Genomic DNA, 7,536 nt, shown 5'->3' with positions numbered 1-7,536 from the left:
TGTTCCATGATACCAACGGGAATGACTTTGGGGACAGGGGTGACTGTAATTGCTTGAAGTTCGATTAGTTTAGAATAATGTTTGGGTGGACTTGCTACTGAGTATTTAAAGTTAAATAGAAAACAACAAGCCTAGAAACCTGCCACCAGAAGGAGCCAATAAAGTTGTTGTTTCTTTCGGCTTATCCCGGTTAGGGGTTGCCACAGTGGAACTCCGGTCCGCTAATGTTTGGTAGTGGATTTTTACATGCCGAGTTACCAGCCCTGATGCACAACCTTCAACGAAGGCATGCCCATTCACGCATGCCTCCACACAGAAGACGCTCTAACTGAGAATCGAACGGAACAACGTCTTGCTGTGAGGCGACAACGCTACCGCAGCACCACTACCGCGGGTCAAGGAGCCAATAAAGTAATTATAGTAAAAACACACTAAATTAACACTAAAATCAGAGCAAACAGTATCAGTACACTCAATATTAAGCAATTGTATCAAAAGTCTATTAGTCTGGAGAATAGTTTAATGGAAGAGACTTTGCAAAGTAGTAATTAAGTGGTTATTGTTAACAGACAATAAACAGAAAGAGAGAGAAGGACTTACATTGTCAAATTATCATAAAGGACAGACAAAAACAGATATGCTGGGTTTAACACCACAACAGGGTAGGTGGCAGGGAAAACAATTAAACCCTTAGCTCTGAGCTGACTCACCTAGAACTGCCTTAATGGAAACACTAGTCTTGAACTAGCGTAACATACACCCGGTACTTAAGAATGAATGTAGGATTTATATCAACAGTTAGTCCACTTAAACAGCAAAAAGGAAGTGCAACTATCTCCTGGAATTACTAATATGAGCTTAAAGACTTTAGCTATGGCAGATACAGACTTATTAAACTGAATTTAAAAGGACAGATTCAGAAATTAAAATTATTAGCTTATCTGTCTTTCTGTGTGTAATGCACACAACACTAATGTACATAATCATTTGAAATGCTTCTGATTATATTTTAATTTCGTATACCCCAAAATGGCCATCATGAGGACTGCCGTACTAGTGTAATTTTGTTTTCAAGTCTCTTTGTCATCTTCTTAGAATGGTGTTTGGGTCCCTATAACATGTCATGGCCCAAAACATTACTAATTAGCCTTTTCTTTTTCCTCCATTTAGTTAAGTCATTGACTTTTCAGATGGTCTGTGAAAGCAGGATCTGTGTTCCTGTTTTTGATCCATTTAAATAACCTCCAATACAAGAGAGTTGAAAAAATGCAAGGGATTTATTAAGTATGCAGTGATGTAGTCATCAAAACATATCCAGATCTATTCTTCCCACAAACACCAATGCAGGTCATGAAAATCGTCTGCTTTGCTCTGTCATGGGTGAGATAAAGTCACCATTTTGAAGACCTACAAAGGCAAAGATCTAGCTATAGGCCCACCACTTTGCTTAATTTTGTAGTTAATTAGATAAAAACACCATTTTACTAGACAAAGAGTATTTAGTAGTTCATTTATGTAACATTGCATTAAGACATCCCTCTTCTTCATATAAAGATTTCAACAAATGACTCTATGAAAAATATTTTAAATAATTAAAATTTAGCTGTTTGTAGCACTTTATTGATCTCAGCAAGACAGTCATCTTATGATGTAAATGAAGCTGGTGATGCGTAGTAAGAACTACAGAATATCTTTCACCTAGCCCAAGCCACGCAGGTTAAGATGCATTGATTTCCTTTCTAAAAGATGAGATCTGAATAAGAAGAAAATACATGACACTCCTGATATATGCAGGAGGAACATGTGGGAATTAGAAAACTGAAATTTATTGAAGTATTTTTTTTGTCAATAAACAATGCCCTCGTGAGATTATAGGCAGAAAAATAACTCTGAGATAAGGTAACATAGGATGGAATTCACACTTCTTAAAGTTGTCAGACTAACTGCTGACTTATGCAACATGCTTAAGTCTCACTGTTTATGTTTAACATTGTTTAATTTTGTTTTGTCATTAAATATTTTACTTAAAACTGAGACTGTATCAATGTGTTACATGATGCATTGATTGGGAGGGTGGCCTAATGGTTAAGGTGTTTGCCTTATGAACACAAGGTACAAAGTTTGAGCCTTGCAAGGGATAACTGGCTAGGCTTACAAAGGCAGTTAGCCTAGTACTAATCTATGAACCAAATGCACTGCCTTGGCCTTATGCATCGGGGCCATGAGTGAAAAGGTCCAAGGAGTGGTCCTCGACCCAGCTGATAAATAATATACATTTCTGCTACTTATGTATTTTTGTTCTAAGGTTGTTCATCCTGCAAGAAAATAGAATGCCCTCTTTTTAAAGTTGTACCACAAGCTAGCATGTATTAATTGTAAGCTTATAAGCCTTGACCATTTGAAATCAACAAGCTATTCAATCAGTTTTCAAATACCCAACTAAACAAACAATGCCCAATGATTAATATAGAGATGTGTACGAGATTCTCCATCTGTAACATTGCTTTTCCTGTAATTAACATCCCAGTACTTTAAATCATTCTCTGTGTTTATTTACTTATTTGTTTACTGGGTCACGTTTGCAGTAGTCACCCATTTTACTGTAATAAACCTTCTTTTCCTATTTTTTATTTCCCCTTTAGCAGCATGCCAAGCCCATTTAATTATATTCTAATTACAGTTGTTTTATCTGTATGCATTTTCATTTGAGAACTAGTGCATAACTAAAACATAATACATAAGACCACTGTGAAACCATTGTTTGACCAAGGAACAAATACTACAGCATGTATGATTCTAAAAGCTAAACTAATAATTAAAACACAAACTCTGATTGGGTCATTGACATCATACTTTTAGTTGCCGTGTAACTGTTGTTTGGACACCACATAATTCATGAGTGCATTTCATAATTCTACTGAATACTATGAACAAATTTAGATAAAATTCACTTGGATAAGCAACATGAATAATTGTTTTGTGTTTCAAGAGATTTTTACCTAAAGCGAATCTTCCTCATTTATTAATTTATTGCTGTCAGGCCTATTTCCTCAGGCTTTGTGATGTGTAGAGAGTATAGTTTATATCATGACGATGAAGGTGAAGATAACCACCTAAAAGAAAGAAGCTTGTTTTGATTTTTACTTCTAGGACATATGTAACTGTTTCATACACTCTTGTGTGCAAGGCTTAAATTTTTGATATTGATAACTGATTGCTTGGTGTGTCATGTATTACAGCAAGGTAACAGAGCTACTTGCCCAAAACCACCGTGCCACAAGAACCACACCAAATTATGCTATCACAACCAGTTTATTGACCAAAATCTGCACATAACCATAATAACACTTAGCAATCCATAGGATCATAGCAGGTTACTAGGCTAATGGCACTGGGGCCCTTACAAGCCTAGCCAAGAGTTTATCCCAAAACAGAAACCTCAGTCAGCACCTGTCACCCCTGTCTATGAGGGACACAGTTGGAACCCCTGGGACAAACCTGTGAGTTTCCCATCCACCTATCAAGGTTGCACTTGAAATGGGTCAGCAAGGTCCTCTGTTTGACATGTATTGGAAGTCTATTCCAGAGATGTTGCAGCCTCTGGGAGACAAACCTGTCTCTCCAGCATGTTTCGTTGATGCTGCATATTAGATTCATGCTTTTCGAGTGGGTAGCATGCGAGGAGTTAGACTTACGGATATGGAGCATTTCTAGTAGGGCAGGGTCCGAGATTGCCTTGTAGGAAAGACACAGAGCACCTCTGAGCAATCTGTATGATACCGAGCAGAGTGATAGTGATATGAGCCTGTCCACATAGGACAGGTGTTAGAGGCCATGGATTCTCTTTGTGAGGTATTTCTGTGGGCTTTCCAGTTGGTGCAGATGTTTGGAGAGGTACATAGCAAAAGGGGCGTTATACTCAATTATTGGTCTAATGAGGGAGGTGTATAGAGAGGTAATAACCTCCTTTTTTTCTCAATGCAGTCCCTTTACTTACGAGATGAACCAAGTAAAAGGTTTTTCTGACCACTGCCGCTACATGATATTATATTTGCTACAACAAATGAAAACTTTAATGTTACAGGCAACGTTGAACTCTTGCTCTCAATGAACACAAACAGTGTTATTCCCTTCCACTCACTTTAAACACCCAAGTCATGATCAAGCATATCTTCCCTTACCTCAAGCAATTTAAAGTGGAAGGGAGAACAGAAGAGAGGTTCAACCTGGACCCCTCTTTCTCAGTCTACCAACCTGAGTACAGACTGTTTCCCCTTTTCCCTTTCATAACCGCTTAACCAAAATCCTGTAAAGTCAAAGCCAACTGTACATTAAACAAATCTAAACCTACCTCACTCAAATGTACCTCATCTTTACTATACTAAACTGGATCTCTATTACTGAAATCTCAGTGACTATCCACAGACACACCTACATCAGCTAAAGTGACCAGCATTGTGCTACCACTGCCTGGTGTGATTATTAATGTCTTTACATATTGTGGTTTGCAAAGAATATGGGAGACATAAAAGGCAGACATGGTAGTGATGGAAGTAATATGTGTGAAAGCTACCTGTATGCACTGCAGTGAACTATGAATGACCAGAGGAACATCAGGTAAGCGGAAGGTATACAGCTTCATTACAAATCACTATGACCCTTACAATGAGAAATATATTAGTCTCTAGAGGTACCAGATTGCTCAGGATAGTGTTCTCCAGCCCGAGTCAAATAAATATAAGACTGATATTATAGCAGCTGGTTTGAGAGATTCTCATTAGGAAACTAGGCAATAAAAACACTATTTATTAATATATTCTTGGTAAAAAAAAGTAAACTATCAAAAATAATTAAATAAAAAGAAGAAAAAATGTGATTTGGGAATATCTCCCTGTAACATAACATCCCACAACTTAATCATCATTATTATTACCTAATTATTCTCTCTCGCTCTCTCGCTCGCTATCTCTTTGTCTCTCTGCGTCTCCAAGGTCACATACATATCCCCAGAAGGAAAGCAGACTCTCTCTTTCCTAAAGACACCTTGCCTGTCAACTGATGTGTTGATTCATGATTACTGACTTTTGTTTATATCTTTAGGAAAGTCAACGCGTTGAATGATGATTGCCTAGATGATATCTCAGTTTTTGAGTTCAGATGGCCTAGCCTGCATTGCAGCAGTGTGGTTAAATGAAAAATGTTCTTTGATATCATGGATAATGTTTCACCTAATTATTCATCAGTTTTCTACTTGCCATATTTCTTCCTCCTCATAGGCATTCTGTTGGGGTGGGAAAGATTGACAGAGTAAGATCTGTCACTACTCACTTCTTTACTTGTACTAAACTCAAGTTTTTGTCTTAAATTGGATCAAGGACCCACCTGAAGGGGTGCAAACCTACACCAGTATGGCACAAACCAGTTTGCAAATTGGCAGCATTAAAATCGCATTAGTAATCATGTAAAGATCACTTGCAACGTGTGTTCCTTACTGTTTATTTTTGGTGCAATTATGCTCTCATCATATAGATCAGGTTTGCTGATTATAAAATATGTATTTTTTACTTTAGTTTCTTCACTAGAACTATATTTAGTAAGTTAATCCATTTTGTATGCATTTCCTGTATACTGTTTCCTGATTCTGAATCATGTGGTCCAGCATTTTGGTGATGCATGGGGAGTAAACGACTTGCAGTGGATAGGCATATTTTATGTAGTCTGGAACAGAGTTTAACACAGAAGATACTGGACATTGTCTGTGTTCCTAAAGAGATGATTATTACTTCATGTCAGGTTTTACCACCTTTGATGTGCAGTGGTCATGGGGTTATAAAAGATAAACTACGGTCTGAACAAAGCTGAAAAATTGCTTGAAACCACCACGAAATAGATCAAAAATCATTTATTAATAAAACAGGAACGAGCGCTTTCACGCAATAAAATTGCGCTTCTTCAGGTTACAAATTACACAAGATTATGACTATCTTATATAGTAAAGCATTAATTTCAATTATTCAATTAAGTTAGAAATAAATCAGTACATAATTAAGAAAGATTCATCAAAGTTCAACATTAACCAGGCTAAATTTCAACCAAAAACCTGGGTATATCATTCAAAACATTTATATTCCTAGTGGCTTTTCATAAACTAAGACCTCATGGGCAAGCTATCATCAAAAAGTACGCATAACATCCATAATTAGTATCAATGTATTTCATTAATCATTCTTGAGGAAGCCATGCCCATATTTGGAAAAAGCTCATTCAGAGTATAACATTATTTTGAGTTACATTTTCATGTCAGCAAAACGAAGACAGAGTAGATATTTCTTACTATTTGTGCTAATAAATGCATAGTTATAATGCCATGTGTTGTCATAGCTTTATAGCACAAAATAGAGTATAATAATCATAGTCAAATTATCGTAAAAGAAATATAAGCAACATCCATAATTGATGTGAATGTAATTCGTGAATCATTCTTAAGGAAGTCTTGCCCGTATATGGAAAACAGCTGATTCAGAGCATTTCATTGTTGTGAAACGCGCTTTCAAGTCAACAGAAAGCAAAATGAGGCAAAATAAAATAAAATAAATGTTTTCTAGTTTTTATACTAACAAGCGCCTAGTGATAATGCTATATGTCATAAAGGCATAGATGCATGAAATATGACATAATGGTCATGATTACATTAAATATTCTTTGCATCAACCACGTAAAATAAAAATGAAAACAACAAATGTAAAACAACTAAACTAAAACTAAAACTAAGACATATGAGAAACCTGTAGGTTCTGCTTCATCTCATATGGACCCTATCATTAAAGAAAAGAAAATCTATAATAATACGATAATAATGATTCAAAATTCACTTACATGTATTTAATAGATCAAAGCAGACATCTACTATAAAAATAAAAATGTATATTGTAAATAAATAATCAAATAAATATCAATTTATATGTAAGAATTCAATATTATAAAATATAATACTATATATAAAGTGCTTAAATATCATTAATGTCAAGTAAGCACACCTATAGTAAATAATTATGATCAGAAAGGGGATGGCAAACAATTTAAGAAAACTAAAAAACTATATTTCAGTCAAAACGACTGAATTAAGAAAAACTAAAATAGTTATATAAAAATACACAAACATTTTAAATTACACAAAAATATACATTAGCATCTATTAAAATCAATATCAAGCTAAGAGCCAAAATCATACAATAATTAATTCCTAGATAGTTCCGTATACAGTGGAATACCTGAATGTACTGGCAAACGTACCAAAATAATGAACATACTGTAGACAAGGCATATCATTGTTGCTAAAATATCAACTAATATCAACAATAGATGTTTATGGGACATAGATTATAATCACCAAGCAAGGATAATGTTTCACCTAATTATTCATCAGTTTTCTACTTGCCATATTTCTTCCTCCTCATAGGCATTCTGTTGGGGTGGGAAAGATTGACCGAGTAAGATCTGTCACTACTCACTTCTTTACTTGTACTAAACTCAAGT

Source organism: Protopterus annectens, chromosome 8.part1 (assembly GCF_019279795.1).
Source record: "Protopterus annectens isolate FY-2018-M chromosome 8.part1, PAN1.0, whole genome shotgun sequence".
In the NCBI taxonomy this organism is placed as follows: domain Eukaryota; kingdom Metazoa; phylum Chordata; order Ceratodontiformes; family Protopteridae; genus Protopterus; species Protopterus annectens.
Note: the sequence above shows the minus strand (reverse complement) of the source record.